Raw genomic sequence first — 23,495 nt, forward strand, 5'->3', positions numbered from 1 at the left:
TAATGCTTAGCACTGGAGATTTATTTTATGAATGCTTCAAACAAGTGGCTGAGGCATTTAACCACTAAACTGCCAGGGTGGGGGTGAGGGAGAAAGAGAAAGCTTGCCCTTATTTAATATCAGTAGGATAACTGGCCAGTGTTTGAGACCATGAATGTGGCCTTTGGACTCTCCGAATTATAGATGGGTATGTCTTTGACCTTCCCTTAATATAAGGACATTGCTTTGCTCAGGGGACTCAGGACACACGGCACTGCCCACCTCTGCAGAAAACACCAGCCCACGTTAAATTAACTTAGAGGTGGTATTTGAAAAATAAATAAATAACGGAGTTCCAATTCACTGCAAATGGTACAGGAGGCCAGTAAGCGGGAAGCCTGCAAGAGAAGGCGTCCTTTTAGAAAGATGTTTTACAGGGCTTGTTCTGCATCATTAACTCTTCTTGAATCCTGAACATAACATGAGGAATTTCCCTTAAAGGAAAAAAAAGAAAAGTAGCTACTGTGTAATTTTAAATCACTTCAAAGAGCCACAGTAGAAATAATCAAAGGCCAAGAAGACCAGTAGATGTGAAAATCGCCAAGGGGGTGTGTGTGTGTGGTGGTGGGGAGGGGGGGAGGAACTGCATGAAGGATCTAACAGATTTTGACCATCTACTGAAAATACCACTGATATTTTGCTAATACAGTGTTTTACTGTTCTAGGCGACTGAAGTAAGTCTCTGTACTCATTTGAGCACAGGATATTTTTATTACAGTATTTGTGTCATAGCTCTTTAAAAAGAAACACATTTCAAACCTTGAAAAGAATCTCTGTCTTAAAACGGTTCTTGGTGTGTATGTGTGTGTTTGGTGCCCCGTAAAAAGGCACTTAATTGGAGGCCGCTTATTGCCGAGCGGAGGCAAAAGATACTGAGCATTTTACTCCGCTCCCTATCATGTAGTTGCAGACGGGAAATATAATTTCACAAAAGCAGAGCAATTTGGAGCGTAGGGAAAGGTAAGGAAGTTGGCTACGATCTAATAATGGTCGTTTAACTTTAATAGTAATCATAATTGGTCTTAAAAAAAGCGTCTTTTGCGTAGAACTTACTCAAGGGAAAAGAAAGGGAAAAACCTCCTGAAAATGTCCTATCCCCAAATACCACCGGATCAAAAAACATCTGGAAAATGTCAGATAATGGTATCCACCCACCTAAGAAATTTAGTAAATTTTGTCTACAATTACCATTTAAAATAATCAACGAAAATTGAAAATTTCTATTTTGAAAACCCTCAGAAGACAAAGCAGGATTAGGACTCAGATTTTTAAAGTCCCCTTAAAAGGGACCATCTGTTGAAAGTCACTCTTCTCACACCCCACCTAGTCTGATCTGTACCAGAAGTTCACAGGGGAAGTGCAGCTGAATTTAAAGACACACACACATGCACACGCACGCACACACGTACACACACGGCAACTATGAAGATGGGTTCCTGCACACAGGTTCTGGGCTTGTCTTAAGTTTCCCTCCTTATGTAAGCACTTAGGGACAATAAAATTTCATTTGCATTCACCAGTCCTGTGAGCCTCAAAACTTTCTTCTCTCCTCTCATCAGAGATGCATAACACTGGGATTGGGTCTATGTTGCTCAGACTGCCAATGCTGTATGGAACAACCAGTTAGTAGCCCATAACGGTTTTACTGCTGCTGTTAATATAATTCCCCCCACTGAACACAGTATTTGAAAATGGACTCTTTTCAGAAAGAGTTACAGACCTGCTGGGGTTTTCCCTCCACAAAATCTGTAAAGTCTGATGAGAAAGGAAAAAAAGAATAAGTATTCACTTCTCACAGATAGAGGTCACTAATGGACTGAATTTGAATCACCATGACAGAAACCACAAAGTTATCAAAGTAATCTACTGTAGAAATGAAGTTGAAATTAATGTAACACCACCCCCAAAAAAGGATTACTCAGAAAGGTCTGACCTCAAAGTCCACCATCTTGATGTTTTCCGATGCTTCTAAATAAAGCAAAACCGAGAGCAAGTCAACATTCTTGCTGTTTGGGGGTTTTTTGTTTTTTAACTTCAGACTGCTAATCGCAGAAGCAGCCATTCTCTGCTGTAAAATCCATGGCTGAAAAGTCAAACTAGATCAGATGTTCACGTGGGATCTCTACAGAATAGGGCTTCTGGACTTCAGCCTTTCTTGAAACCACAGCTTCAAACTGGGAAGATATAAGGTTGCGTTGGGGAGATACGGCTAAATCCTAAATCAAACTCTCCAGCAGGCCTGAATGTAAATGTCACTGGCATCAGAAGAGGTTCAAATTAGATCCAGCCGGGCAAAGTCAAACTTGGATAAGATCACATCATCTGAAACCTAGCACACAGGAAAATCCATGCTGGTCTCAGGGACCTGCGGGCAGCTCAGCATGGTGTCACTTGGGAAGCCAGTTTCTTCTGTTCAAAAGCATCCCTTGGAATTTCCGAAACAGCAGTGAAACTACTGAAGCTTTAACACATGGCATTTTCTTTTCTATTATTATTATTATTTTAACAGTATTCCTTCCAAGACAGGTCAGGTTCCGCAGCAACACACCCAGTCGGATTCTTTTGACAATGCCATGAACCTACTGGTAGAAAGACCTGGAATAATATCTCAAATTTCACTTTCCAACCCCCCCCCCAGTTACAGATATGTGCACCTCAACATGACAGTAGAATGTTGCATTGTCACCCATGATTATGAGAAAGTCCTCAAATGGTTTAACACTTCCCTGTGTGGTGCATTTGAGGGGAGGGAAGAAAAAATGCTGTATTTTCAGGAGCAAAAGCATTGCGGAGAAAAAAAAAGCCACTTTTATTGTATATTCCCCCCAAATTGAATCTCTTATGACATGGTGGCCTGTAGATCATATGTGCCTGGTGGGTATTGCTTAGTGATTTAAAGTGGGGGGAGGGGGGACAGCGTCGTTCTGACATATCAGACACAGAACACTTAGCATTCGGATGGCAACCCCCATATATCCCTGGACAGAGGCCAATTAACATTTTATTTCCCTACGAATGTTTTGGGGAGCCTTTCAATGGTGATTTAATAAGGTCAGAACGGTTAAGTCCGCACAGACAATTTCAGTCTGATATGGAACCTAGCCTTCATATTAGCTTTCGGCTAGGAGAAGTTAGACATAATAAATTTAGCAATAAGCTTATGAGTGCACGGACATGCCCCCAAAGCTCCCAGAAACCCTGTGTGATTAAAGACCCTCCCAGCAGAGCAGGAGCACAGCTACCATTTAGAAGAGGCTTTGCATAGCAAATGCAGCATGTAAAGAAATCTAATCAGCACCTTGCACTCCTATGCGCGCATTTACACGGATTTGTACCTTGCACTTGATTAGCTTACTGTAAGCTTTACAAGAGATTCCCTCCACCAAAAATAAATCAAAAGCTCGTGGAGACAGATTTCCATTCTCGAGAGATGGCTCAGGGAGTTTTCCAGACGAATAAATAATCATCATAATACATATGATAGCAGCGGTAAACGTGAGCAGCTTCTAAACTCTGAAAGGCGCTGGGGAGACAGGTCAAGGGGAACTGGGGCTGCAATCTTTTTGCTCTCCGGGTGAGCAGCAGCAGCGATTTCCCCAGTGAGCCAGAGTAAGGCTGCTTCTGCTGCTCTGAGGAAACCTGACCATCCATCTCTCCTCTCCCTTGGCAGCCCGCCCCCCTTAGTGCACACATAGGGCCACTCACCTCCTCACCCCACCCCCGCCTGGGGTGCTTCAGGCCACCAGAGGAAAAATGGGCCTACACAAGCGCGCGCACACAAGCGCGCGCACACACACACAGCAAATTCATGGTCACTTAGGAATCGAATACATTTCGTCTTACCCCTCCAGGAAAATATGACTTCTAAAGTTCTTATTTTATGAAGCCAGAGGTGAATGGGGCGCGGGAGTGGGGGGAAGAGCCAGGGCTCTAGGGATGTCTAAAGAAGGATGATACCCCCGCTTTGCCTGCAATTTCCAACCGTGAATTTGCTCCCCTGCACCAGCTGAAGGGGGTGGGCGAGTAGGAGGGGGCTCAAGTCGTTTGAAGACATCCCGTGTAAGGGCGAGGGATTGAGGGGGCGAAGGCGTGGGTTAGTGAAATCCACGCATCTTTTCCCTAACTTGAGTCATATTAAAAAGCCCTGAAATCTACCCCACATGTTTCCAAAGAGCTAGGAGATGAGGTTCCAACCGGGGCCGAGAATTTCCATCCCTTCCCAGGGGGTCCACCTCCAGGCACCGAAAGAGCTAAGGCAGACCCCTCCCCCGCGCAAATGTGACCGTGGAGCAGGCGGCTCTGGGAGCCCAGTCCCAGCGATGTTAAACTTCGCCTCCCTCTTACTTTCAGCCCCTAGAGAGCGCCGGTAAAGGAGGCGGGAGAGCTTAGAAGCTCAGTGGCGGAGCAACGAGCTAAAGGGTTGGGGACGCGCTTTACCTGCGATGATTCTCCTGGTCTCCTTCCAGCCCCCGTGGTAATCCCGCTCAGCGCAGCGCCCTCCCCCAGATCCAAACTTTTGCTTGGTCCTCCCGGTGGCGGCGGCGGCGGCGGTGGCGGCTGTCGGAGCCGGGCCCGGTGGCCCGCAGCGTCCGGGGGCGAAGGTGCGGAGGCCGGAGCCTCGGAGTGGCGCGCGCCTCCCCGTAGCCGGCCGGAGCCGGGTGGCCCCGCTTGCCTGGCTCGCTCTCGCCTTTCTCCTCTACGGAGTCGCGGCATCGTCTTCCCCCGTCCTCCGCCACCTCCGCCTCCAAGGCTCGGGCATGCCACTTTCTCTAGGTCCCGGCCGCCGCGGCCCCCGCCTCTTCGCCTCCGCCTCCCCTCTGCGCCTCGGTCCAGCCCGGGAGCCCCGAAAGGAGGAGCGCGGACAGGAAGGCGGCGGCTAGCCGCTCCGGGTTGCCGCGGTTCCCGGGGGGAAGGAGGGGGGCGGCGGCGGCGGATCCCGGGGGCTCCGGGAGAGCCGCGCGGACGCGCCGGAGCCGCTGGTGGTGCGCACCGCGCGGAGCCGGGCGTGCGGCGGAGCGCGGGCTGCGCGAGGGCGGGCGCGGGGCTCGCTCCAAGTCCTGGCCGGCCAGGCGCGGGGGCCCAGGCTGCTGCGACCACACTGCTGCCTCCAGCCGACGCGGCGGGGCTAATGTAGGCGCCGCGGCCCCCGCCCCCACCCCGCCTGACCCCCCGGGAGATGTTTACTGTAATGAATTCGCGGGATCGCCTCCGCCGCTCCCGCGCTCCTCCTCTCCCCTCGGTCCCTGGCGCTCTGGCGCGCTCCCCTCCTGAAGCCCTCTTTCCCTCCCTCCTTGCCACCCTCCCTCTCCGAGTCCCTCCCACATTTCTGCTTTAAAGAATGCTTGGGAGGCGCGGCTGCAACCCAAAGCTTTCCAAGAGGCAAAGTCAGGCTTGGCTTTTAACCCTGTCTTCCCTGAAGTGAGTTGCAGAGCGCAGGAGCCAACACAGCGGCTGCCACCCTGACCCGGCCTCCTCTGGCCCTCTCTCTAGCCCGCACCGATCCCCATCTCTTAGGGATAGTGCCTGCGTCTCCCAGCTCAAGGTCGGTTCCTCCCCCAACTCCCTGCCTGGTACTTGAGGTCGGAATGATGTCGTACTTAGAAATTGTGAAATGATCAAAACAGGAGATTGGGGGTAAAATTGAACAAGCCTCTCAACCAAGATGGCGTTATTTCAAATGCAAGCAGCTTTCCCTGATGAGCCCACCACCCAACCACCAGTTTCCTGATCCCCAGACCTCCTTGAATTCACTTTCATCGGGAAAATAATCCAGAGTGAAATAGGAAGAGGTTAAACACCCCACTCCAGTCCGCTGCTCGCAGGCTGGTGGGGAGAGCGTGCTGGTTTGAATCCCTGGTAGATTGCAGTGGTCACCCCACTGAGCCTTCAAACATTTCGGAAGCAGGCTCGACAGCTAAAGAAGCCTAGTGTGTACACGGACAGCGTTGCCACTTCGCAGTCTGTTTGCAAAGGGGCAGGGGTGATGTTCTAAGGAAAGCGGGCGAGGGAAAAGAAAACAGGACAGAAAAGAAACGATTCTGGGTTTCCCCGCTCGTGTTCTAGCCGCTCCTCCTGCCTCCAGTAAGTTGCTGTCGCGTTTTAGCAAGTCCGGAGAGAGGCTGAGTCTGAACGGAAGAGGGAGAGCGAGCCCGCACCTGGCATAGGGCTGAGCCCAGACGCGCCACCGGAGGGGCCCAGGGAGAAGGGGTCGGACCGGCGCGCGTGAAAGTAGCCAGGGACTCACTCCCGAGGGATCCGCGCGGCTCTCAGATCTGTGGAGGGGGACCTGGGCGGTGCCCGCACCCCAGAAGGGATGATTTCCGGACGCGCCGCTGGCGCGACCTCACGCTCAAGTCTTCAGTTCAAAGCCTGAGTCACTTGGCTCCACTTCTCGGATTGTTTTTATTTCCTTCTCACCCCTGTTGTGTCTACCGCTTTCCCCCATTTGAGTGCCTAAGACCTGTTAAAAAAGACTTGGAGAGACGCCGATTGCCTCCCAAGCACAATCCACGTATGAATCTACCCAGAAGCACGCCCGCGCCGAAACGCACGCTGGCACACGCGATCACACGTGCGTCCGCGCGCGCGCGCACACACACACACACACAGGAGCACACAAGCACACACTTCCCGGATTTGTGCGCTTAAAAGCTTAAAAAGTGGCTGAGGGGATGTTTTCGCTTTCACTTGCATAGCTCGCCTTCTCCAGCTACTCCGTGTGTGGCGAATATCTATGGGGAGGGGACTCAATTAGGGGCGCTAATCGGCGGGGGCAGACGGAGAACGAGGGCCATCTTGCTGGGAGGTTGGTGGAGCAGAGCGCCGCTGACGACAGCTGCGGCGGACTCCGCTCTCACCAGCAGCCGCCTCCGGCGTGGGGCTCCGCGTGCTTTTGGAGTTGCCGGGACGCCAAGTGTGGGACCAGCCGCCTCCGCTGCCCTGTTCCCCGCAGGCTCAGCTCTCCAGAGGAGCGCTCCAACCTTCACCCCCCCACCCCGCCCCCGCAACCTTGATCTTGGGCTTGATTACCGAGGAGAAAGGACCGCGCCGGCGCCGAAAGCGCAGGGGCAAGCCCCGGACTGGTCAGTGCGGCGGAGGGATCTTTCCTGGAAGCTCCCAGTTCTGCGCTCCTGCAGGGACATGGTGACAGCTGGCAACGCTCTGCTCTCGCCACCCTCCTGGTAGCCTTGCCCAGGCACTCGGCGCCTTAGGGCGTTATCTGCCCTCCTTTCAGCTTCACACGCACCCGCCGCCGGGAAAAGTGATCCCAGCCGGGCCTCCAGCCCGCGGGCGCGCCCGGGGGGAGCGCGGACCTGGGTCCGAGCCGAGCAGTCCAGGGAGGGCCAGCCCGTCTAGAAGGGGAGCTTCGAGTTTCCTCGAACTCGAAAGAAAACAAACACCTTCCACCCTCGATTTAGGGGTGAACTGGTCACGCGGACTGGGGCCTGGAGCAAGGCTCCGGATGCCCTCTCCAGAATAACCCCTGTGACATTAAGAGCAGATGACGGGGGAAAAGGGGGGGGGGCGGGGGCGGGGTACTAAGGGAAGTAAACCGATTTACTCTGGGGAAGTGAGGGACTGGGCTTGGGAGAGCGCAGGAGTTCCGGACACCCCGATTTAGGATCGCTGCTCCCACTAGGCAAACCCATTTGTAGTACTATTGAGAGAATCAGTTACAACATTCCTGGGAGAGGTTGGATTCTACTTACTGATCTGCGTCCTTAAAGGGGGACTGCTTTGAAAAATAAAAAAAGACCTGATCTCTCTCCAGGTAAAAGATAAAAGCCTAGAGGCACCCCACCCTGATCATCGGCTGGTTCAAAAATAAGAATCCCAAACTGCTCCCCGCAACTCGGGGCCCCCTCCCTCTCCCCGCGGTGCTCGCAGCTCCAGCGGGTCCTGAGAAACTTCACCTGGCGCTGCAGCCTCTTTACCTGGCGGCCGCGTCTCCTCCAAGTCGACTCATCCGAATCCCACCGGGTCGGGGAGGTGAAAAGGGAAGAAGCTGGCACGGCAGCAGCGGGGCTCCCCGGGCATGGTATTGTTTTAGGGGTCGCCGCCCAGCTCCCTCCTACCCATCGTTGAGAATGGCCACCCTGGTCTCAGGTCCGGTGGACGCGGCGGCGGGTGCGGAGCTGCCGCCTGGCTTCGGCTTCGCCACGGGAACCGAGGGAGGGAGCGCGCCCCGGGCGGGGCCTCGCAGTGTCCGGGCGCGGAGATCTAGCCAGCGACGTTCTCTCCGAGCGCGCGTGCCTCCGCGGGGACAATGAGAAGATGCCCAACTGGCAACTGAAGGCGACCGGGCTCGAACGTGCAACTACGAGGTACCCAGCTGAAGAAAGAGTTGACTGCTTTTCCCCTCCCCCTCCTTCTCCTCCTAGAGGGAGGGAACTAATTTAACCCTGTGTGCGCCCCACACTCCCCAGAGAAACTGGAACCGACTAGGAAACCGCAGGCGGCGGCGCCCAGGGCGAGCGCTTTGTTCACGTGCGTTCTCCAGTGGGTGTGTTGCCGTCTGGGGGCACTCGCGTGGCAAGACGCCAATGGCGGGCTTCCAGCGCCAGACTCCGGGTGGGAAGGAGCCCTAGCGTTTTATCCCGGCCAGACCCAGCCCCCCACCTTTTTTTTTTTTTTTTGTGGCTGTTACCAGATTCATTGGGGTTGCCAACGAATTTGGTTTTTATTTCTTTACTTCCCACTCCTCGCCCTACGTCCAGCCCCCCGCCCCCACCCAACCCATTCCGATTTCCGTTCTTAGCGGCGCTTTGAAGATTCGGAACTCTCAGCCCATTTCAACTTTAGCTTTAACTGTACGGAGAGTGCACGAAGAATCCGGCTGGGCATCCACCCACCCGCGCCAAGTTTAAATGGAACCTTAATTAGGGAAGCTTCCTTCTACCCCCGCACCCCTTGCCCACGTTCGCTGGGTTCCTTTGCCCAGAGACCACATATTCGAGTAACTGAGACTAGAAAGGGCCCATGGAGACTAATTGAGGGAGTGGTGTGGGGTGGGGTGAGGAGAAGTTTGGGGTGTGAATGGGCAGAAGACTGATGTGAAAGAGAGGCTGGAAATGCACCGGATCTCAGATTGGGGTAAAGGGGGGATTTGAGGGGTGGGGCGAGAATATAAAGAATGACTAAGCAGAAAAAAAATATATATATATATATATATATATAATGGCAATATTGAAAGCAGTAGGTCAACTTTAAGCGTCTGGATGTTTGTGGGCCACATTCCCCAGCTCCTGTGGCAGCGGTTTAATAGAGAATGCAGGAGCCTCCGGCTGGCTTGGCTGCCTGCGCGCTTAGCATTTTGTAAACAGTTTCTACTAAGTGCTCTGGACTCCCAAGAAGTTAACTGGAGTTGGAGGTGAGCCATCTCAAAGACACTGAATGGAGGCTTAAACTAGAAAGCACCTCATACTGCCACCCAAGGGAGCTAGTACTGCACCCAAAGCTCATAGTTAGACGCACACTGGACATCTTCCTCCTTGACCCGTTTCCATTCCGGACTGAAGAAAAAAATACTCAGTCTTTGAAAATCGTTCGAAGGATCTTGCTAAAACTTGGTTGTTCATCTATTTCTTTTTCTTTTACGGGAAAGGGTGTGTTTCCCATCGAATGAATGTTCTCATTTTTCTCCAAAACCTATCAGCTAGTGGGAATCCCAATAAGTAATAACCATTTCACATCCATGGAGGAGCAATTCTAAGCCAACCTGAAGCAGATGGAAAGATGATCAGGCCGGGCCTTGTGCAGAATTCCCTTGTAAATCCTTCTAGTTTGCCAAGGTGGCAGCAAAGCCCAGGAATAACTTCCCAGGCTGCCTAATCAAAAGCATCTAAGACCACATCTCAGCACAAACACTCACCAACGTCATTTAAAAACCCTCCTTCATGTGTCCCTGTGCACCCGAGTGTCCATGCGTGGGTTGTGCCTCTGAAGTCATAATCGGAGAAAAAAAACAATTGTTTCATCTTTAAGGCCATATTTTAATAGAAAAACGGAGTCTCGGTTTATTTACTGCTTTATGCTGCTGGGGGCGAAAAACGATTTAGAAGGGCTGGTGGCAGATGTAGGAGAACAGAGTTGGTGCTTCAGTCTATTGCTGGTTCAAAATCCTAAAGAGGTGATGTTCTGTCCATGTGCTCCCTGCTAATGGCCATTGATGCAATTCTTTTAATCGGGACAAAGAGAATAAAATAAGGCGGAACATAGGCAGGGAATTGCTCTAACAGAAAATTTGTATTCTCGTGGATTTAGGCACCAGCTTGAGCTTTGTGTAATTGTGGGGTGGATGAGAGCAGAAGAATGCAAAATGGGGTTTGGGGGTTCCAAATGGTAATTAATGTGGCAACTTGCAATGCTATGGTAATACGTACATTTTTATTCAGAAATTATCACCCATTCATAAAACCAGAGAGGCAAGCAGGAGAATCAAAAAGCTAATTTGGAAACTTCAAGGAAATGAAGATCAACTGCCAAACTCATCTTAAATTTTGAGGATGTCGCTTCTCCTTTTAGCTTCTATTTCCATTGAAATTTGATTGTGGTCTGTGGTTTTTCAGACCCTACGCCACCATATCTCCTATGTTGCTTTCCAGCCTAATTGCTCTTTAGAAACAAGGCTGTATGCCTCACACTTGATGAAGCTAAGAGTTGCACGGGAGCTGGAGCCCTAAGATTATGGTTTGAATTTAAGGCATAGACAACTCCTATCTTGGATGGATTCAGCTGGGAGCAACTGCTTCCTCAGTTCTAACAGGTGTATAAAAATACCTGCTCTACCAGGCTTAAAATATTGTCAATTGGCGAGTCAGCAGTGCAACCCTGACAGTACAGTGGTTAAGCAGTTTGACTGCGAACAAAAAGGTCAGAGTTTCAAGCTCATCAGCCTTTCCACAGTAGGAAGATGCGACAGAGTGCTTCTGTAAAGAAACCCTTGGGAACCCAACAGTGCAGTTCTGCTCTGTCCTATTGGATCCCTGCTATGAGTTGATATTGGCCTGACCACACTGAGTTTGTGAATCAACATATGTGAAAACGCTTTAGGCATTTGAGTTGTTGATAAAGATATCATTATACCGCCCAGACCCAACTTTCAAAACACGGGGAAATCTCATCAATCTAAACCCAGTCAACTTCCTCTTCTGTTGTCACCTTATCTTACCTTTGTGCATCTATAAAAACTAAGAAGCCAACATTCTTGCTTGGCTATCAACAACTCTAGACCTTATTTGGATTTCATTGTTTCCCCAGTCACGTCCATTTTCTGTTTTAGGATCTCATTTAGGACACCGTTTTGCATTACACCATTTTGTCTCCTTAGTCTTATGTGCTCTGGGACAGTTTCCCAATCTTGCCTTTTGTGCTGTTTAATGACACTGGAAGTTGTGAGTACTGGTCAGATATTTTAAAGACATTTCCTCAATTTAGATGTGCCTGATGGTTTCCATGTTTATACAGTGTTTATGGGTTTGGGGAAAGAATTCCAAAGGAAGGAAGTGTCTTTGTCATTTTTTTTTACAAGATAGCAACATGTCATCACAGTTGAATGACGTTGACCTTGACTAAAGAACTCTATGTCCTTTCTCATACTCCATTGTTGGAAAGTAAGTCACTCAGTTCAGCCCATTTTCCTGAATTTGAGATTTTTAATTGAGATTAAGTGAAACTCCTTAAGCGTCATTAAGTGTACACAATCATTAAATGTAACTCCTTAACATACCACATATGAAATCTCCTTGGAAAGCTTCCCTTGGGTTTCATGCCTATCCTGAAGCAAGTGTTAAAGAATCTCCTTAGTTCTGTTAGCTACATGTTTTTAATTACTCTTCAATCGGCCACATTGTAAATCTCTGAACCCAGTCATTCTTTGATATCGTTTGGTTATCTTCTGTAGTAACCCTTTGCCCCTTCTCTGATTCAGAGCTTCATCTTTCCTCTGAACCAGCGTGGTGTCCTCACACCTCCTTGTTTAACTTGAAGGGCAGGGAGAAAATCAAGGTCATCATCAGCCAGAAACTGATTCCTATGTGGTGGGGTCAGCTGTACCTCCACTTTCCAACAATTTTACCAGTTCTAACACCTGCTCTCTCTTCTATGGCACTTGCTACTTCTCTAAATAATTCATTGTGGTGGTTACACAGGACTCATAGAACATGGGGATTTGGGTGTATATTAGGTGTACATTTAGGATTATGGCATATATACCAGGGAAGTAGCAGATTATGACCCAGGATCAAGGTGAACTTGGAAGCAGCAGGAAAGGCTCAGAATAGAGTACTTCAATCATCACCGCTTCTTCTCAGATGCTGCCCCTGAGCCCTCCTGACTCTTGGGCTGGGCTCCTGCTCAGACAAGTGTTATGAAGCTCATTAATTTGGCTTTATTTAGGACTTCCAATTCCGTGCTTCCTGCCTGAAGATGCCCAAGCTGGCTCATGCGAGTCTCTCAGTGCTGGCTGCCTCTGGATTTTGCTTTGCTTGCCTCTGCTTCTCACCATCTTTACACCTATAGCGGTCCCTGCCTCCTGAGTCTAGGAGGTTCTCGGTGGAGGGACCTTGTATCCAAAGGATACATTCCATTCTTAGCTCTTACACATGATGGTAGTGAGGTATCCCCAGGCTCCGGGATTGGCTCACTTTAAGGTGGCAAAACTGACCAATCCCCTTACTAGAGTTCCATAGATTTCATAGCCCCATCTTACAACGGTTCCATTCACTTGATTTGCATGAGCAGTGATCTGTTCCCCCTTAATGAGCCACACCAACCTTATTTACATAGCCCCATCTGATCATTTTGTGAGAATGATAATACTATGGCTAGAAGGGCCCTATAAAACCAATCCACCTCCAGCATCTCTTATCTCTCTCCTTTCTGTGCTTTTTAACAATTCAATTCTCATTTTATTCTTAAAATAGTGTTAGCAATCTGCATGCTTACCTCTTCATTAGATTTAAGTCACTCAAGCAGTTAAGTTGCTTCCACGGTGTTATTCTTGTAAGTATCCCCAAACAGACCTGGGATAGAGCAGTTGATGTAACATACTTGCTGACTTTTTTATTAAATACTTTTATCGGGGGGCTCTTCCAGCTTTTATCACAATGCATACTTTCATCCATTGTGTCAAGCACATTTGTACATAGCTTGCCATCATCATTTTCAAAGGATTTTCTTTCTACTTGAACCCTTGATATCAACTCCTCATTTTTCCCCTCCCTCCTCCCTCCTCCTTCCTTCCTGAACCCTTGGTAAATTTCTACTGGAGGGCAAAAGGAAATGCATTCTTTTCTCTAAGATGATGGCCACTTGAGAAATCCATTGTTACTACATTTTGGAGAGGCAACTTCTCTCTTTTCCCTGAGCATAAAATACTCCCTAACTTCTGTCACCCCACCCATCAGTTGGTCCTATTGTGGTGACATGTGTGTTGCACTCATGCTACAGGCTGTTCCAGTTATGTTGCAAGTACCAGTGGGGTCACCATGAGAGACAGGCTTCAGCAGAGTTCCCGGACTAAGAGAAACGAGGAAGAAGTGGCAGACTCCTTCCAAAAGTTTGTCCAATGAAAATGCCATGGATCCCAACAGGAGATTGTCCACTACCGTCCTGGAGGATGACTTGCTACATTAGAAGGCATTTGGATACCCCTTATTTGGAGCAATGGACTCTGACTATATTAGTGATTGTGAAGGCGGAGCAGCGAGAGTGGTTAATCTTTTGTGCTGTTCTCCATGGGGTCACCCTGAGCCAACTTGACAGGAACCAGCCTCCACCACCACTGCCACCACCTATGACATCATTTCCGTGGGTGTGATAGAAACCGTGTGGCTCTATGGCATCGGAACACATGTTCCTCTGATTTGGAAGCACTCCCCTTTAACATATGGCTATTTATATTATGTGATCTAACATCTGGTCCATTCATTCACCAAGCATCTGTAGAAAACACAAAACATGTAGCGCACCCTTCATAAATGGACTCAGTCCCCATTCTGTCAAAACTTTTGCGTAATGGAGACACAGAAACAACAAAAAAAATTAGGTATGTGACAAAAGTATATGCAAAGTAAGGTTCCAGAGTGATTCCACCATTAAGAGCCGGGCTGTTCACCAAAGTTTGGTGGGCTGTTCGGAACCCACCCAGAGGTTCCCCAGGAGAAGGGTCCGGTGATCTACTTGAGGAAAGATAACTGTCAAGAAAAGCCAAGGGTGCAGTTCTACTCGGTCACATCGGGTGGCAAGTCACAGTGGACATCACACAACCAGGGCAGCAATCGATGTGAAGCATGTAAGAACTCAAAAAGAACATCTCTCAAGTGGGAAGGCTGCCTTCTCCTTCCTAGGGAGGGAGGACGATGATGCCGACCTCTAGACAATGCACTGATTTTACAAGGGACTTTGTGGTATTGTTTTTAGATCCAGCTTTGTACCTAGTGTAGCCCCTGTTTCCTGAGTCCCCACGGCTCACGGAAAGCCCTTTGGGGCAAGAATTAGAAAATCAGAGTGGAAGTGATTGCTTGGATATCCATTTCCTGAAGCCTTGGTTTCTTTGCCTTTCCATGTGGGTTACAAGATGATTATGCGTGAACAAAAACAGAAGGTACATACTGACAGGAAACAAAAGCACGTTAAACCATGGAGATTTCCTCTGACATCAATGTGCCATTTGTTAAGCAGTTGCTCTCTCTTCCAGAGGGAAGCTGGCAAAAACTTGAAGCAAACATTCTCCAACTGCACTGGGGGAAAAAATAAGTGAAAGAAATTCCTTTTTCTTTCCAAAAGGGTGTGGAGCTGATATAAATGTAAGCTACTTTTAGAAGAGGTGAATGATTTTCCCAGAGACTGCCTCAAATCTAGCTGCCGCTTTTGTCCTAAGTGTCGCTGAGCCTGCCGTAACTGAAGTTCTCATGAAGAGAGAGAGAGGTGGTGTTTCAGTCTGGGAAGCCATGCTTAACTGAAGATTGTGTGGACGGCCAGAAGAAAGAGCAAATCTGTCTTGGATGAAGTACAGCCAGAATGCTCCTCGAAACAGCGGGCTGGCTAGACTTCACCACACTTGCTTTAGACATGTTCTCAGGTGGTACCTACCTGTCCCCGGGAAAAGTCCGTAAATATCCTATACCATGCAATAAATAGTACTGTGATTAAAAGTGGAATTAAATCATTATCTGTTCAACTGCTTAGCTCCTGCAAATTTACTCTGTACAATACTAGGGGTCTTCAAAAGTTGCTTAAAACGTGAAATTAAAAGAGAGTGGAATTTTTCCATGGACCCTCTGAAGCCTCCTCTAACAATTAAAAAAAAAAAATCCTCTTTGCCTTCAGATCTGGATCGACCAAAGAAAAGCACTTTCTTAATCCAGGGAATTCTTATTTTATCATCTCATGTTAGCATTAAAATTCACTGCCTTAATCCCGGGCATTCTCATTTAATCACCTGACGTTAGCATGAGAATGCACGCAGACTGCTCTTCCCTTCCTTCCTGCCCTCTGCTCTTTTCATCTGAACTGGTCCGTTTTTCATGTGCTTCTTTTATTCCATTCTTAATTTAAAAAAAATTCTTGGATTATATCAATGTTCGAGCTTTCTGGGCTTCATGTTTCCTGTTTCTCCTTTTAATACATATTTTAAATATAAAAGGGACACACAAACTTGACCCTGGACCATTTTAAAGAAAGAATTCCTCACCGCCACTACACTTTCCACAGAATGTTCTCTTTGCTTCTTTATCTGTCTCTATGGCTCTTTAGCCTAGATGTTTGAGACGTTAAATGTCTCAATTGGTACAATCTTTTATAGATAGGGCAGAAAGCAATTGATCATCAATATGAAGGAGTTTGATATTTTGTGATTTCTACACTCTGTAAATATTATGGGTGCTGGAGTTCAGTTTGACTTGCCATTGTTTTTCATAGAATGGCTTTGGAGACTCATTTCTCTGAAATCTTAACGATCTGGATTTGGAAAGGGCTTCCCAGTTTTTCTTGATGTTTTGAGGCTATTTGGAAGTATTTCCAAATGCCCTAGACAATCATAGAAAGTTTCAAATTGTTATGTTCTTCAGAGGTTTATTTTTACTTATAAGGATTCTACTACATATTTATGTTTATGTACTAAAAAGTGTATAAACTGCCAGTGAGTAGACTCCAACTCATAATAACCTCATAAAACCTACCCAAGCTTACTGCCATCGAGCGGTTGCCAACTCATAGAGACCAGAGCAGGGTAGGACTGCCCCTGTGAGTTTCTAAGATGGTAATTCTTTTAAAAAGGAGAAAGCCCCACCTTTCCCCTGTGGAGCAGCCGCTGGAGATTTCAAGCTGCTGACCTTTTGATTGGTAGCCCCACGTGCAGTCCCTGTGCCTGTCAGGATCCATTCAGAGGCAGTGAGCTTGGTTTGGAGCAGCAGCGGGAGTCCAGAGGCCTGTGCTATTGCACGGTTTAACTTCTCATCAACAGGAAAACGTGTTCTTATTCAAGGTGAAGCCCAAGAATTTGCAAAAATTTCCAAATGCTTCTGAATGAAAAGTTCGATTCCTTTAAATATACCACAGCTTTCTCATGTGCAGATCTTCAGTAGACATCTTTGAAATCTCAGAAACAAGTCAATGAATGCTAAAGGCACCTCACGATCACTAGGAAGATGACAATTGTAGCCACAGTGAGATACCATTTCACCCCACGAGAGTGAGTAGAATAAAAAAGGCAGCCAGGAACAAACATTGGGAATAAAATGGAGAAATTGGTACCCTCTCATATGAATGAGAATGTAAAATGGGCAGCTACTTTAGACAAAGGCTTAGTGTGACCGTTTCTTAGCAAGTTGAGCATACATTTACCAAAAGACCCATACAACCCACTCTTAGATATATTCCTGTGTTAGACTGGATGGCCTAGTAACAGGGGCTCTCAAACATTTTAAACAGGGGCCTAGTTCACTGTCCCTCAGGCCTGTTGGAGGACTGGATTATAGTTTTTTTTAAAAAAAAAAAACTATAAACAAATTCCTGTGCCCAAGGGACATATCTTATATTGAAGTAAAAAAAGAAACAGGACAAAAACACCCGGTAGGCTGGATAAATGTCCTCGGCAGGCAGCATGTGGCCTGCGGGCCATAGTCTGAGGATGCCTGGTAGAGAAGCAAATCCAGTGAAACTAATACATGTTTAGTAAAGAGCTTTATATCAACAAGGAATCTTAAATCAAAAGAAGGCATCCCAGTCCAGTTCAACCCACGTCGAAATGTCCAATGCAAACCAGGGCCCCTTTCAGACACCCATAGTTGCAGACAAATAAAACAGGAAGATCATTGGCTGGTGAGTGCAGAGTCAAGTGGATCCAAGGGTCAACAAAAACATGCAAGGCTGCAGCGGCTCCCCAGGTTGATTGGCCCACATGGGACCATTTCTCTAGTGAGGCAGGGTTCCAGATGGTAGGAAGGTGGCGGGGCAAAGAGAAAGCAGTTCCAGGAGTCCCTCTGTCTTACACAAAAGACCATCAGCCTGTGACATGCTTGATAGGTTTGGCTCCACCCCTGTCTAGTTGATATCATCCTTAACTACCACAATATCCAAATGAAAGGAAAACATGTCCACACAATACATTCTTATAAAAATGCTCTTAGAATCATTCATAATAACCCAATCTAATATATATATATCTATATATATATATCTATATATATATAGATATATATATATAGATATCCATCAACTCGTGCATGAGTAGACAACATGTGGATTAGGCACACAATGGAATGTCTTCAAGTAATAAAAAATAATGTCCTATTGATCCATATACTTCATGTGTACCTCAACATTACTGTAGCTTGTGGGAAAAAATCAAATGCTACCCGAGTTAAGTTATCTCACATAGCAAAACCGCAGTAGGCGGGAGGACGCCTGGGGGGATATCAGTGGGTCACATGCTCAGCCACTAGGCAAAAGATTGGCTGTTGGAACTCACCCCAAGCTAGCTCAGTGAAGGCACTTCAGATGAAAGACCCGGTGGCCACTTTCTGGGAAATCTCCACTTGAACGCCTGTGAGCAGAGTTCTCGGAGCCCTGGGTTCTCTCAGAGTGGACAGAAAGTAGATTAGTGTCTCACTGGGCAGTGGGCTTGGGAAGACCAGGAGGGAGGGATCACCAGTGGTGCAAGGAGAAGGTTCTCCACCTGTTTCACTGTGATCGAGGCATAACATGGTCGATTGACTAAAAAAGAAACCTCACTGCATTGGCCATTTCACATGGATGAATAGTACGGTATGCAGCATATGTCTCAATGTGAGTATGTTTTAAAAACCTAGGAGGGGGAGGTTCCATATGAATATCTAATTTGATTTTTAAAATGTTAGGCATTCTTACATCACCAACAGGACTTAACATTTCTTAAGGCTCATAAATGAAAGCTATGGTGAGTATTAGAAACAACAAAGTAATATGCATGTCTGAACAAATTTCTCCCATGGTCCTCTGTTTCTTCAGAACAGCAGGTGATTTCCAATCTGATTACATCTGCCAAGGTGGTCTATACGATTCAGAAATAAAACTGAAAAGGTGTGTGGGGTGGTGTGTCCTTTCCACTCTATTCTCTTAGAAAAGAAAGAAAGGATGAGAGAAAGGGAGAAAACCAGTCCCCAGAGGTCTGTGAATAAACTAAACAAAACAAATTTTCAGCGTTTGCATTGAGTTCTCTGCTCACCAGACTCCGCTGCCAAAGGGTTTGTTTTTCGGTAGTATCTGTGATATATTTGTTCCCTGTGGTGTAAGGGGACACGATGTTTTATTTCTGAAGGTCTACCTATGCTAATAGAATTATGAAAAAGTACAATCCATCCAAGAAACAGTTGCATTTCTTCAGCTACCCATCAATCAGGAATCTCCCATTTGACTCTGTCCATTTAGGCCAATGTAAATAGCATTTCTGTGAGGAGGTCCATTTTTCTTTCTTTCTTTTCCTTTTTTCTGGCAAAACAAGAAAGCTTAAGACAGATGGGTTAAGAAGAGAGTCAGACACAGTCTCCATTGCCAAAAGCGGGCGGGGAGAGGCAGGCTTGCGGGAGATAAAGACAACATCTTCCCATCAAGGAGCTCAGGTCAAGAGCCTTTCTTTTCTCACAGGGTGACAACGGCAGAGCTGTGGACAGTGAGAAAACAAATAAGCAGAAACCACCAGAAGCATTTCATTGGTTCCCACTGCAATGTCCAGAGCAGAAACACATGTCCTTTTACGAGGATCGTTACCTCAAAATCAACCTTTAAAAAATCAGCAGAAAAAGAAAAAATATATATAGGAAGTTGAATAGAAACATGCCGCATTGGGTTCACTGTCACTGGGCTTTTCTGGGTGCAGCTGATGGAAAAGGTGCAGAAAGCGTCATCTCCTTATACCTAGAAGGATGTAAGAGGGTCCAAACCCTAGATTTATAGTCCACACGAGAGGAACTGCTGATAAATTGACACGGTTGTTCTCAATTGAAAGCAGGATTTGTTGCTCTTCTACCTTCATTTGTTCACGCTGAAATTTGCGCCCCCCTTCCCCCCTGCAGGTCTGGGAAAATCAAATCTGTGTCGCCTTTAGTAGTAGCTTCTTTATAGGCAGGAAGACCTTGTTTTTCAGCCCTGAGAAAACTGTTGATAGAATGCAGGGGGTTAGAACTGTGACCACATCTGCTCGCCCTGTGAGTGATCCATCACCCGTTCACAGCCGCCTCCAGGATGACGAGAAGTGTGGGCCATCGCGTTTGATGAGGTGTGAGCCCGGAATGGACATACAACCATAATTCTGTGGGTTTTGAGATGAACTTCGGGAATGGACACAATGAAAATCACTTTAATGTCAATATAGATTGTTTTTCTTTCCTTGTTTTCCACAATACTTTCAGGCTTTAGGAAGTAAAGACAAAACCTTGAGGAAATCCGTTGACGGACCAGACTGTAAGCTAATGCCACCGTGGGTGCGTAGGACTAGCAGGACATACTACAGTCCTTTTGGAAAAGAACCTGACAGTGTTCTCATATAAATGTGTTCCTAACTAGTGAGATATTTTGGTAAGCCACTTAATTTGCTTATCTCATCTGTCATAAGATGATGGTAATGTCTGGTCGACTTGTTTTACATCACTTTGTAACATTGTATGAAATAATAGATGTTAACAGGATTTAAAGGAAAAGCATTTCCCAAAGTAAAGATGTCATTCTTATTAAAAAATGAGAATGACTCCTCTTTAACCCCTTCATTTACTTGAGGATAAAAGTCAGGGGAAACTCCTGTAGGAAATAAGCAGTTTCTGGTTTACATTTCTTGGCTTATGGAAGTGGAAAAGGGCAGATCTTTAGAGATGACAAGGGAGACATCCTACACTGGGACTGCATTATGAAGAGCCTCATTCATCATGCACCATTGTGTTATAGGTTCTGTAAACATTGCAAGAGCATAAAGCACCTCCCTTCTCTTAGTGATGTCTTCCCAACCTCACTCCAGGAAGCCTTTGAGATTTACTTACATGACTGGCTTTCATTTCAGTCATTAGTTAACCCTGCCTGGTGGGTGACCGCGAATCCCACCAGGCAGGAGAAAGAGGATACAGATTCAAACAGAACAAGCCAAGCTGGTTTCAGTCTCAGCACCACTGCAAACAGTGGGGGGGCTTTCCTTTTCAAGAGAAGTCTGGTCCATTATGGGAATCACCCAAGTCCACGGTCATCTGCCTTTGCAAACTAATACTATACAATCATCGTTAGAAGGGAGCGGTACCCTCCCTATGTATCCTGCTTGAAACTAAAAGGCAAGTGTTTATTTCTAATGAACTCATAAACACTACTGGAAAAGTATTTCGTGTAGGAACCGCTACTATGAGGCAACAAAAGAAAACAAACCACATTTGGGACTACAGAAAAAGCACATGAATAGTCCCTAGTATTCATCTGAATGTAGTTTCTACGTAGCATTTAGCACCTAACATCTGTTAAAGTCTCTAGTGTGTAAATAACTTATCAGTAGTTTATTGAAATTGTATTAATATTTTCTTCCTGGAAATATTTACTATCTATTAGTTGGAATGTTTTTCCCTTTGTCATAATAAGAAAGCCCCCAAAAGAATTCATGCAAGAAAAACTATTTCAATTATGATGCAGTTGTATTTTATGTGGACACATAAATATCTGTCTTAAAATTAATTGAAGATGAATACATTATCTCCCAGTTTTCCCCTTGCTTCGGGAGACCCAGATACAATGAACTGAAGGAAAACAAGCATTTCTTGTCTATTACTCCTCCATTTATTTTTTATGCCCTGGTGGCACAAATGATTACGTGCTTAGCTGCTAATCAACAAGTCAATGCTTCAAACCCACCCTCAGCAGAACAAGAGAAAGAAGGGGCAGTCCAGCTCAGCCTCAGAAACCCTGTGAGGCCAATCAACCCCCTCATTATAGGTTCCTCTGAGTTGACAATGGGCTTTTAAAGCCTTGGCAATGGTGTTTATACCTCAGCCTACTAGCACAAGTGTCAGAGATGGATTGTCTTTCTCTTTGTGGATAACGTAGAAAACATCACCTATCATGTGGTAAGATGCCGTGCCTACTTATGGCAAGAGCATATGGCAAGAGCATATGGGGGAGGGGGTTAATTTGAGACATCCCATCATCAGTTATGTATAAAAAAGCCAAAATATAGGAAATGTTGACAAGGGGACGCAGTCAACATAATGCGTTTCTAGATAAGGAAGCCCACAGTTCCTGCAGTTTTATGGACTAACGATAAAGTACGTTAGTGTCGAGGACTCAGAAACCTTTTCTCATAGAACATGAACCATTGACTAAAATTAAAGTAGTTTACTTTTCCTGGAATCTCTATTACTGGGAGCAGAAAAAGTGGAGACCAAAGGGATTACAGGGGCTAGATCATAAACAACCCGCAAAATGTGTCGGTAAGTTAAACTTTAGCCTGAAGGAAATAGAATAGCATTGAGAGTTATAATATAAGAAAATGGTAAGATTCCATTTGTGCATTTTGCTTCTTAACTCTGCCATAGATAATACGCAAATAAATTCATATGAGTATGTTCTAATAAAATGAAAACAATTGTATAGGTCTGTTCTTTGCCAAAATGTCAAGTCAGAACTGACCTCTGAGTCATAGTTTGCCAAACTAAGTTAGTTTACCAACAGTTGTCTATTGAGGATATAACGTTCCAAAGATCTGGTTATCGGTTGGAAGTAAAAGATGTGTAAGATAGCAAGCAATGACCCTGAAAGCCAGGGGAAAGGCACACATGCTTACATACGATTTAGAAAATTATAGAAGGCAAGGAAACAACATTAGAAATGTGATGATAATTTTGAAGAGTACCTTTAAAAACCCCACTATGTTAGAGCATTGTATGATTCTAGATAAGTCCAGGTTATACTACAACATGACACCTGTAGAAGTCATAAGGTTTTATATTAAAAAAAATTAGTTAGGGGAACAATATTTCTTTGCTCAAGGACCCCTGAGTTCTAAAAAGTAAAGGTGCTAGCTACTGGCCAAGTATTTTAACACAAGAACATGTAATATTTTGAAATGCTTAACAACGAGTCACGCATACGTTGCAGAAAGAAGGGGGAAATGTGGAAGCATTTACAGAAAGGATATGATTCACAGGAAGACAGCCAATCTGAAATTTCAGAGAAACATAGGGAGGATACCAAGGAAAAGTCCCCAGCTCAGTGAAATCGCTGAGGAGCAGATGGTGCAATAGCTCATTCTGGAGAGATAAGAGGAAAGAAGAATCTGCCTTTTCTCCTTTAAGTGTTACTTAACGTACATTTTCCATTCCATTTCTTTGTGAGTGGTTTTTTTTCTGTAATTTATCTCTATCCAAGGTTGGAATTTGACCCATTTCCCAGAGAGTGTCACTGCTGCCAATTATTCTCATGCCACTCTCCCCGCCCCACCCCTCCATCTCCAGTGGTGTATCCATCTTTCCTGTTCTGCAGATGAACACAGAGTCAGTGAGGGTGAGCCATCATGCGACGTTAAGTTACTTTGGCAACTCTTAATTACACGTTTCTGCAAGACATTTGGGAGATATTATATACTATAAGTAAAGGAAATCCCTTCACTCCCGCTCTTTTGGCAGATGTTCTCTTAGGCCATAGCAGTTAGGCGATCAGTGGGAGAAGATGTAGCTGTTAAATTCTTGGCAAGGGTAACTTGGAACATCAAGGTTTCATTGGGTTTAGCATCCAAAATACAGAGCACTTGCCCCTCCCCAAACTCCTTGTCATGTCATGGAGCCTTGGTCTCTGAAAATCTGGTGTCAGGGTCTTGAGAAGCTGGAAACTTTCGGTATGAAAACCACCAGCAAACAAGGAAACCCGTCCTTTTCATGTGCACAGAGTCACGTCAATCTTCTTTACATCTCAAGATCCCCTCCGGAGCGGTCTCCGTGCCCCTGTTTTAAAAG

General features: G+C 46.3%; 1 protein-coding gene across 7 annotated transcripts in view; it reads right to left on the reverse strand.

The window, feature by feature from the left end:
• The window catches only part of FLRT2 (fibronectin leucine rich transmembrane protein 2), a 108,074-nt gene extending 99,686 nt beyond the window's left edge, over positions 1 to 8,388 (reverse strand). For 2 of the 7 annotated variants that reach the window (XM_075531464.1, XM_075531460.1), the window contains exon 1: positions 7,974 to 8,388. The gene's annotated coding sequence lies outside the window, so the exon portion shown is untranslated. Of the gene's footprint in view, positions 1 to 4,476; positions 5,202 to 5,223; positions 5,289 to 7,952 lie in introns of those variants that run through there. The other 5 variants (XM_075531465.1, XM_075531463.1, XM_075531461.1 and 2 more) reach the window with 3 other exon arrangements.
• Positions 8,389 to 23,495: the final 15,107 nt, after the last annotated feature.

This window comes from Tenrec ecaudatus, chromosome 14 (assembly GCF_050624435.1).
Source record: "Tenrec ecaudatus isolate mTenEca1 chromosome 14, mTenEca1.hap1, whole genome shotgun sequence".
Lineage (NCBI taxonomy): Eukaryota > Metazoa > Chordata > Mammalia > Afrosoricida > Tenrecidae > Tenrec > Tenrec ecaudatus.